This window comes from Tamandua tetradactyla, chromosome 1 (assembly GCF_023851605.1).
Source record: "Tamandua tetradactyla isolate mTamTet1 chromosome 1, mTamTet1.pri, whole genome shotgun sequence".
NCBI lineage: Eukaryota > Metazoa > Chordata > Mammalia > Pilosa > Myrmecophagidae > Tamandua > Tamandua tetradactyla.
In genome coordinates, this window is record NC_135327.1 from 186,130,524 (window position 1) to 186,140,535 (window position 10,012).

Below are 10,012 nucleotides of genomic sequence, written 5' to 3' on the forward strand. Positions count from 1 at the left end.
TAGTTTCAGTATCATAAAAACAAAATAAAAACGGGGATCCATATTACATTAAAAGAGCCTTAGAGGTACTCAGAAGCAATGCCCACTCTAGAATTGGAAGCTTAAGTTCAAATCAACTATAAAGGATATTTTGAGAGAATTGTGAGACTTCAGATAAAACCTGATTTAGGTAAGATGAAAATGCAATGACAGGGAAAGGTGGCAGTCATTAACTGAAAAAAAATTGTAAAATGGCATGTATGCTGTGATCTTTTACTCTTTGTGTCTGTCATTTATTTCTTGTTTTAAAACGTGTCTATGTATGTATATACACATGTATGTGTAGTGGAGAAAGAAAGAAAGAAGGATTTGGAAGAAATATTAAACTGTTAACAGTGATAATCTTTGGCAGTAATATCATGTTTTTATTCCTTATTTTATTTTTATTTTCTAACTTTCTAAAATATTTACTGCTTTTGTTAATAAATAAATATAAAACATTTTTCAATGAATAAAATACAAACTATTTATATTTACTGAACTAAGATAAAACCTCTCCTTCCAATAACATGGATTTTTTTTCCCCAATAACAGGAAACATTGACATGATGAGCATCAGTTTGCAAAGGATTCACGTCACCAGAAGGTTGCTGATGGGGGATGAGAAAGTTTCATCCTTTTGCTACTCTGATGCTGCCATGGGCACAATTCTCTTCTGCTTTGTAGCCCTTTGTCTCCTGGGAGGAGGTGAGTTCAGAGGACAGAAGAAAAATCCCTTTCCTGGTCTTACCAAGCCCCAGGTCCAAGAATGTTCACCTGTATCTGCAGAACCAGTCTCCCTCCTGGGCTTTGCTATAGCTTCTGCTTCCTTCTCTCATAGGTTCTATTGATGCCGAAGTTACCCAGTCTCCAGAACATCTGATCAAAGGGAAAGGACAGAAAGCAAAGATGGATTGTATCCCCCAAGAAGGACATACTTCTGTTTACTGGTATCTCCAAAACCAGGAAAAAGAGTTTACGTTTTTGATTTACTTCTGGAACCGAAAATCTCTTGATCGAGCAGAAATGTTCAAGGAGCAATTCTCAGCAGAATGCCCGTCAAACTCACTCTGCACCCTGCAAATCCAGTCCTCTGAACCAGAAAACTCAGGACTGTATTTCTGTGCCAGCAGTCAATCCACAGTGCTCAAATGTTAGTTTCTTCTAGAGCACAATCTCATCATGGACCCAACTCAGGAAACAGGTGATGTATTAGGTTGGGGAGAAGTAAGAAAAATTAACTGTAGGTAGCTTAAACCATGGTGGAACTTAATACAAGGCTAAATGGATGTTTTGCATAAGTCAAGTAGTACTGAACAGGCAATTCTGAAACAAAAAACACACAAGCAAACAAAAAAAAAACCATTACTTGACCAAGATCTGAAATAGCTGCCTCTACTGCTTTCATTTTTCTTGTTTTTTTTTCTGCTTTCTTATTTTGTCTGCTTCATGCTTTTCTTTCCCTGTACACTTTCTCTTTTCCTTCAGTTCTCATAGTGAAGATAAGATGGTTGCTACAGCTCACAAATTCAGTTGTCGTCAACCCACCAAATTGATAAGGAACAGTCTGACTCTCAGTCTGGGTTTAAAATCCCAGGAGAAAGAGCAGATTGGTCACAATCTAGCCATAAGTGTTCTCCTGGAGCACTCAAACTCAAGCCACCAAGGCAGGGTGACGGGTTTGGGACGGGGTAGTAGTGCTTGGCTGCTCTGCTAAAAATCTGCACTACTTCCATTTGGATGGAGGAGACAGGGTATGCAGAGGAAAATTTCAAAAAAGAAAGTTGTACATCTGGTAAGTGTCTACTACAGACAAGGGAGAAGAAAGAGTTAAAAGAGTTTCTGAGTTTAGAGACCTCTGTACAAATGAGGAAGGAGAAGGGGGGCTTGAATCCTCAATTTTTAGCCATGTGAAGGAGGTTAAATTCAGGTGGCACACTAAGCATCTCAATTTCAAGTGCCTCCACTTCAGATCCTAGAATGGAGGGAGAGAAAACAACTATGTAGTTTCCAAAGGAGAAAAATTCAACATACTAATAGTTGAATAGCTCAATGTTCATGATTCAAATGGTTTTGAAGGACAATAAACCACATGTCAAAATAGGTGATAAGATAAATTTGGTAAACTCACAGAACAGATATGGACATCCATATGACTGTTAAACCTCCACTAACCTCTTACAAATCAAGCCATGGTTTCTTTTTCTTCTAGAGACGTCTTTATTCTTTCTCTAGCTGCACCTTATTTCAATCTAAGGTGAACTTTGCATGCGCTCTCTTACAGATATTCTCACTTGTCACCATTGGTGTTTCTTCTCCTAGGCAAAGTATAAACTTGATATTGTTTAAAGGCCCTCATTCACTAAGTCTTTCTGATCTTTTGACCACTTATAGTCTCTCCTTGTTAATTTTCCTCCACCATTACTCTAAGTATTCTTTTCCTTGGTTGCCATGCCTGGCCTCATCATTCTTCATATTACCTATTATTCTTAGTTAACTGGCCTAAGTTGACCCTCCCTCAACTTCCTTCTTCTTCAGTTCTAATTTTATATGCCAGTGGGCTCCTTTCTAGTTCTTTGCATCCACATCAAAGAATGATATGCCTTCCTCTGGATGCCATCTTCAGGCTTCTTTTGAATCCAGCTCCATAAGTTATCCTCTCTCTCCCATTCATCAATTGACTGTTTTCTCTTTACTGGTCCCTTCACCTAAAGAAATCCCCAAGCAATAGATAAACAAGGTCCTTCAATACAGCATACTTCCATTAAGCCCATATTTCTTCTGTTTCACTTCTGTTTCACTGCTGAAATTTTTTAACAAATAGTCTATCCTACCTAACTTCCATTTCACCCATTACTATAATAAAATTATGCACCCAAAATTTCCTAACAAAAAAATTGAATACTTATTTTCATTTTTTATTTAGATCAGAGACTTGAGTTAATAATACCACTCAGTTCATGTCAATTCATCTCAGCATTGGTCTCTGCAATGAACATTCTTCTTTTTTTCATTTATTTATCCATTCCTATTTCCTCATCTCCTTTTGCATTTCGTTCCTATTTCCTGATCTCCTTTCCCTCAGTATTATCCTATTCACTTATAAAATGTACAAATATTCTCCCATATCAAATATACATATATTTGTGTATATCCTAATTTCTGTGTGCTTCCTTTTAAAACATATATTTTTGTATGCATGTATTTAAAATCACATAAATGTTACTTTATTATAGATGCCATTTATGTTTCTTATACTTTTTCACTTAGCTAAATTTTGTGTGAGCAAAGCAAAACTCTCCATTTTGCTGAATGTCCATCTAGTCTGCTGTTTCTTCGTGGTATTCCATAACCACTTCTCTAGGAAAAGGCATCCATATTGCCTTCAGTTTCCTTCCAGCAATGAAAATGCTTGTGCATGTTCCTTCATGGACCTGTGTATTCATTTTACAAGATATTGTATGCAGAGACATGATTGCTGAGACATGGAGTATATGTATTTGGTGGTTTGGAGCTCTATGTATTCCAGAAAAACATGTTTTTAATCTTAATCCATTCCTATGTGTTTGAAACCATTCTAAGTAGCACCTTTTGGGTATTGCTTTAGTAGGGGTCTAACTCTTATTACTGGAGTCATTTATAAGTGGCATGAGATTTAAATAGAGAGAGAAAAAGCAACAGGGAGCAGCCAGAAGCTGAAATTCAATGCACCTTTTCTGGAAGAGAACAGATTGACCAGGAAAGGCTGCCATGTGCATTATCATGTAACAGAGGAGCCAAGGACCAAGAACCAAGGGCAGTTAGCCTCAGTCTTCAAGAAGAAAGCATTGCCTTGATGAATGCTTGATCTAGACTTTCTGTTAACCTCAAAACTGTGCGCTAATAAATTCCCTTTGTTCAAGCTGACCGATTGCGCGGTATTTGCTTGAGCAGCCAAGGAAACTAAAACATATATTTTATTTTATGTATCTAAATGTCACCAGAGTTGTTATATAACTTAAAAGTGCATAGCCTTTAGCCCCACATACCCTTATATCTGACTTTCTAAATTATTCCTAGCCTAGTTGCATAAAGAGATTCATTTCCCTCAATTACCCAGTAACATCGTATGATATATATGATAAAATTATCTATGTGATAAACATATGTGTATCATATAGATGCAGATGGAAATTTAAGAAGAAAAAAACAAAATAGCAGGAATGCAATAAGGAAAGAGGGACTGAGGGAGAAAGAAAGAAAGAGAGAGGGGGAGAGAGAGAGAGAGAGAGCAACACACACTTTAGGCTACTAACTGACAGCAACCTAGAAAGCTGGATAATACTTCCTCCCCTAACTTCCCTTTCTCCTCTCTCTCATTTGTATTTCTCTGATTGTAAGGTTTGAGCACTTCTTCATACAATGCTGGTTCTGGATTTCTGCTTTGAAAATGGGTTATTCACAGCCTTGGCCTATTTCTCTTTTGGAGTTTCTATATTTTTCTTGGTGATTTGTAGGAGTTTCTTAGACATACTAGATATTAGTCTCTTTTTAATTTTAGACTCTTGAAAACACCATCTCCTAATATGGTACTATTCCTATTGCAGACTTCAAAGAACCAGTAGGTGAGGGGAAAACAGGTGGTCCCTAGCTGTCCGTGGACACATGTTCTTTTCATTACATGAATCAGACTCTTCTCCTACACTTTCCCTTCCCTGGGCATCCAGTGTTCTCTCCTCCACTATTACTTCTGTTGACTGAATTCCGAGCCATTGTTGCCCCCAAAACTACCTCATCACCCATCAACAACCCTCTTTCACCCAGAAATGCTGAGAAAATGCTTCATTCCACCCAGTTATACTTTTTGTTCCCTTGGGTTAGCTTGATTCAAATAGTTTTTTCTCTCTTTTTTTCTAACTAGATTCCACTGACTGCTTACAGCAAGGGCAGTAAAATTTTCCTAAAGCATCAATATCTACCCACTCATTATTTTAGGGGCAAATTCTATCCACTGTCATCACCAGTTCAACTGAGCTCTTGATGTGACAGCTGACCCATTTTAATTACACAAATACTTGCAGAGTAACTGCCATTCACTGAGACAGAAAAAGATTGAGAAGCTTTCAGTAACACTACATGGAATTTCAGGAAAAGAGCCATAAAAAATGTATTTCAAAGACTGTATGTAGTGATGGCAAATTGTAGATTTGTTTTATGAAAAACAGTAGAATGTTAGATGTCCTGTAGGGAGCGATTTATATTTGGATAATATGAAAAGATTTCCTAAGGAATAAATTCATGGAAACAAAATTTAAATGATACCCAGAACACCATTCAGTATTCACCATAAAGATGCATATAACAATTTAAGAAAAATTCAGACCAATAATTTGATAGGAAATGAGAAAATATGGGTAGAAGAATTTCATATGAATGTGTAAAGAAATAGTATCAGTGAAAAGCTGTTTAAGAAAACTTAAAAATGATTATATTACCCAGTTTGATCAAGAGCACAGTGAGCAGTTAATTTCCATACACTACTTATAGTGTCAATTTGATGATACAGGTCAAGCACATCCAAAATGCTGGCTTATGGGAATATAGCTTCAGGTCAAAATTGACTTATTATTACTGGACTTGTCCTACTTCCATAAGCCACACTAGCAAAATTTTTAAGCTAACCATTTTGAAACATTAAACAACAAGCAGTTCACGACTGCAGTTATGGATTACCATCCCTGGGAAAGAGGAAACATAGAAGGAGACCTTCACTACTGCTCTAAGTGTCTGCCATAGGTACCATTTCAGGACAGAAACACAAGAATATGAGCCCAAGTTGAGCACAGTATTTTTGCTGAAGTTGGGAGGCAACAAGATGAGCTTCAGGCTGTAGATGGGGGCTGATTATTGTAGGGGTTGGTTACGGTAGAGAAGGAAGGCATGCAGAAAAAGAGCTCCAAAAATCTGCATTGTGTACCCTTAAGTGTTTGATCAAATAAGCAGCAGATGCACAGGAGGAACTTCAGAGGGCCTGGCAGGGGTTGCTGGGGAACTGTGAGAAAAATGGACATTCCATAGGTCACTCAACACTGGGAGACCCAGGAGTTCTGGTCAACCAGTATGGAGACCTCGCTGAACATGCTGGACACACAGCTGGTGTCCCAGAAGAGTCATGACTCAGGGATAAAACTATCCAAGCCCTATTATAGTAAGAGTCTCTCTAGACCTGCCTTAAACAAGCTTAAGAATGTTCAGTGGTAGAATGCTCGCTTTTCATGCGGGAGACCCAGGTTCGATTCCCGGCCCATGCACCCAAAAACAAAACAAAACAAAACAATAAGCTTAACGATAACCCTCAAAGGATCTAACTGATCTGTCAATAAATGAACTGTTTTTTAGAAAAATATCTCAGCACTTTCTAAATAAAGGCAAAAAATATACAGACTCTCAAAAAATATAGAGAGACTATTAAAAATGTAACATCCACAATTTTAAGAATGCAATCAAAATTATTAGGCATGATAATAAATGGAAAAATATAAGTCATACTGAAGGGGGAAAGGTGATAGAAACCAACTCTGAAATAACAGAGATATGGGAAATTACAGACAACAATTTTAAAAGAGCTACTATAAAAATGGACAAGGTATTTGGAGAAAACGTGGCAACGTTTTGGTCAGTTAATAGAATTGATTAACCTACAGCAAACAGGATAAAAAGGGAGTAGACACAAATTACCATATCAGTGATGAAAGAGATAACTTCTCTATTGATGCAGCAAACTTATTTTAGATGGTAAGAGAATATCATAAATAATTATACATCAATAAGTTCTACAATTCAAATGAAATGAAATTCTTTGAAAAGAACAGTTTCTCAAACTGATGCAGATGAAACAAGAAATCTAATGAGACTTATATAAAGAAAATTGAATTATTTATGGAAAAATTCCCTTCAAGTAAACTAAAGATCCAGATTATTTTCCTGGTGAATTCTGTCACACATTTAAAGGGGGAAAAATAGCAACCTCATACAAACCCTTTCAGAAAATAGAAGAAAAAGGAACACTTTCTAACTTATTTTATGAAGTCAGCACAACCCTGATGCCAAAATCTGACAAAGATATCAAAGAACAATAAAGCAATATCTCTCATGACCACATATGGAAAACTTTAAAACATGCTAACAAATCAAATTCCCAAATCCACATGTTTATGTGTGCGTGTGTGTGTGTGTAATGATAGTACATCATGACTAAGTGAGTTTATTGCAGGACCAACATTTGTTTAACATTAGAAAATCATTTAGTATTTTTCCATATTAGCAGACTAATGGAGAATAACCATATGGTCATCGCAACAGACACAGGGAAAACATTTGACAAACTTTGGCAACATCCATTCAAAATAAACACTCAAAAATCTGGGACTAGAAGAAAACTTTCTCAATCTGATAGAGGGTATTGATTAAGAATTTATAACTCATATGCTATTTAATGATGAATATTGAACAAGTACCTCTAAATTTGGGGGCAAGACAAGGATTCTATCTCTCGTCACTTTTATTCAACATTATACATATGGTGTGACAATACAAAAAATGAAATATTTCCTAAATATTGGAAAGGAAGAAGGAAAAGTATCTCTATTCACAGATTACACGGTATCTTATACAGGAAACCTTAAGAAATCAATGAACAACAAATAGAAACATTAGTGAATTAGATAGGATACAGGGTCAAATAAAAAGTCAATTCTTTTTATGCCAGTTGCAGGCCATTGAAAAAACATCAGAAGATAGAACCATTTACAACAGCATCAATAACATAAAATATATAGAAACAAATTTAGTAGGCATGTGCAACGAAATTACAAAACATTACAAAGAGAAATTGAAGAAAACGTTGAAAATGCAAAGATGTATCACAAAGATGTGATGGATCATAGACCTACATATCAAAGACAAAACTAAAACTCTTCTAAAAGAAAACATAGGAAAACATCTTAGTGAGTCGGAATAGACAAAAATTTCTTGGGACCCAGAAAGCAACAAACGGAGGGAAAATAATTGCTTCTCCTTTAGCACGTTTAGTACCAGAAGACAAATGTGATCAATATCTCACAAATGGGAAGAGAGTTTTCAGCAATCCTTAGGATCAATCCATGCACACAATTGGCAAAGAGGATGGCATGTGTGGTCTGTGTTCTGGCTGTGGTAGAGAACGGGTCAGAGGAAAAGTAGATTATAAATAGGATTTGAAAGCTATATGAGACAGGGCCAAGAATAGGGGAAATATTTGATATATGCCATGAAGGACCCTCTAAAGTTTCCAGAGTTGGACTCTCTTTTTAAAATCAATTCACATCCAATTCCATGTGTCCTCCATTCACTCCTCTGATAATAACCTGCAGGCATAGATTCTGCTTCCAGGAATGATAACTGCTTCTCCTCTCCTTGCCATGCATCTACAAACCCTTTTCTGCCAAAAATGGCTGGGAAAAAGGGCCTCTCACTACCGGATCTGAATTCTCTGTTCTCTCTACTGAAGTGATCCTAAATAATAGTTTATATTTAGCTCCCAAATTTCTCTTCTACTCAAATTACTGCCTACAGCAGGGGGCAGGAAAACAGCATGTTCGTTTTAAGAATTGCAAATAAGAACAATGCTATTTTTCACAGTAAGGACAAACTCAAAATGATCATCTTCAATATAATATCTGTGTTAATTGAGCCCCCCAATAAACAGTTCACTGGAATAGATCCACATTCATATTGGTATGACTAATGGAGAATTCTAATCAGAAGAAGAGAAAAAGGAGACGGCAATGGGCTATGTTGTAGAGAATATATGAAGTGGCTGTAAATGTTCTTGGGACTCCCAAATAAAGCAGCAACTATTCAGAGTAACACAGGAGAGGGAGAAGTGGGGGGGATAGATAAACAAGATAGGTCATGAGTTGACCATTATTGAAGTTCGATAGCAAGCACATGAGGCTTACTCAACTGTTATGCCTATTTTGCATATGTTTGAAGTTTATATAATAAAAATATTCAAAACAATAGTTTTCCAATTTGATATGAAGCAGGATAGATGAGTAGTACAATGCCTAGTATATTCACGGATGAGGCAAAGCAAGAGCAGGCACAGACCTGAAGTAGCAAAGCACTATTTATTATCCATATCAAACAAAGTTTCACACCATAGATGCAACTGTATTGTATTTGCAATTTGTTGCATGCATAGTTATGCTAAGATTACTTTAATGAACTGTTTTCAGTTCATTCAAAATATAAGTGAGGGTATTAAGTATTTCTTTGAAATACATAACCCATTAACTGAATGCCTTCCGAAGAATGAGCCAATATTTTACGTAGACATCCAGCACCAGGAAAAAAATTACCCAGGAAGACAGGAGCCATTAAAGAATAGTGAGAAGTTAGAGAAAAGTTAGTGATACTGTCCCTCATAAAGCAAAACAAAACAAAACAAAATTAAAACCCTCAAAATTGATAGAGAATGTATTCAAATTGCATAGCCAGACTTAGAATAAACACAGAAAAAAGAGAGTCACACAAACTTCCAGCGAGTCTAAACTCCCTTTATTTGAAATGATTCTGAATGTTTTTCATAGCCTGTTTTAAAGGGGTTGGGTTGGAGGTAAAGCTTCTTTGAACAAATGAAATAGATAAGACTGAGAAGGAGAGAGAACTCTGATAGATGGTAGTGAAGAGAAGAGTGGGTAGTAGAGAATCAGCATCCATTAATAAGATACCCAACATGTAAACCAAAGCACACTACCTCCCTGAGCTGAGATAAAGAAGATACAGCCACGTGTTTCTCTGAGGCCCATCAGTTGGGAGGGACAGTAGCATCACTAAACGAAATCCTTCAAGTTTCCTAATTCCATGAGTGTTCCCCGCAACACTCAGAGCAAGAAACACCTTCATTGTGCTTCTCGCCAATATGGACTCCAGGTTCTCTATTGTGTGGTCCTTCGTCTCCTGGGAACAGGTG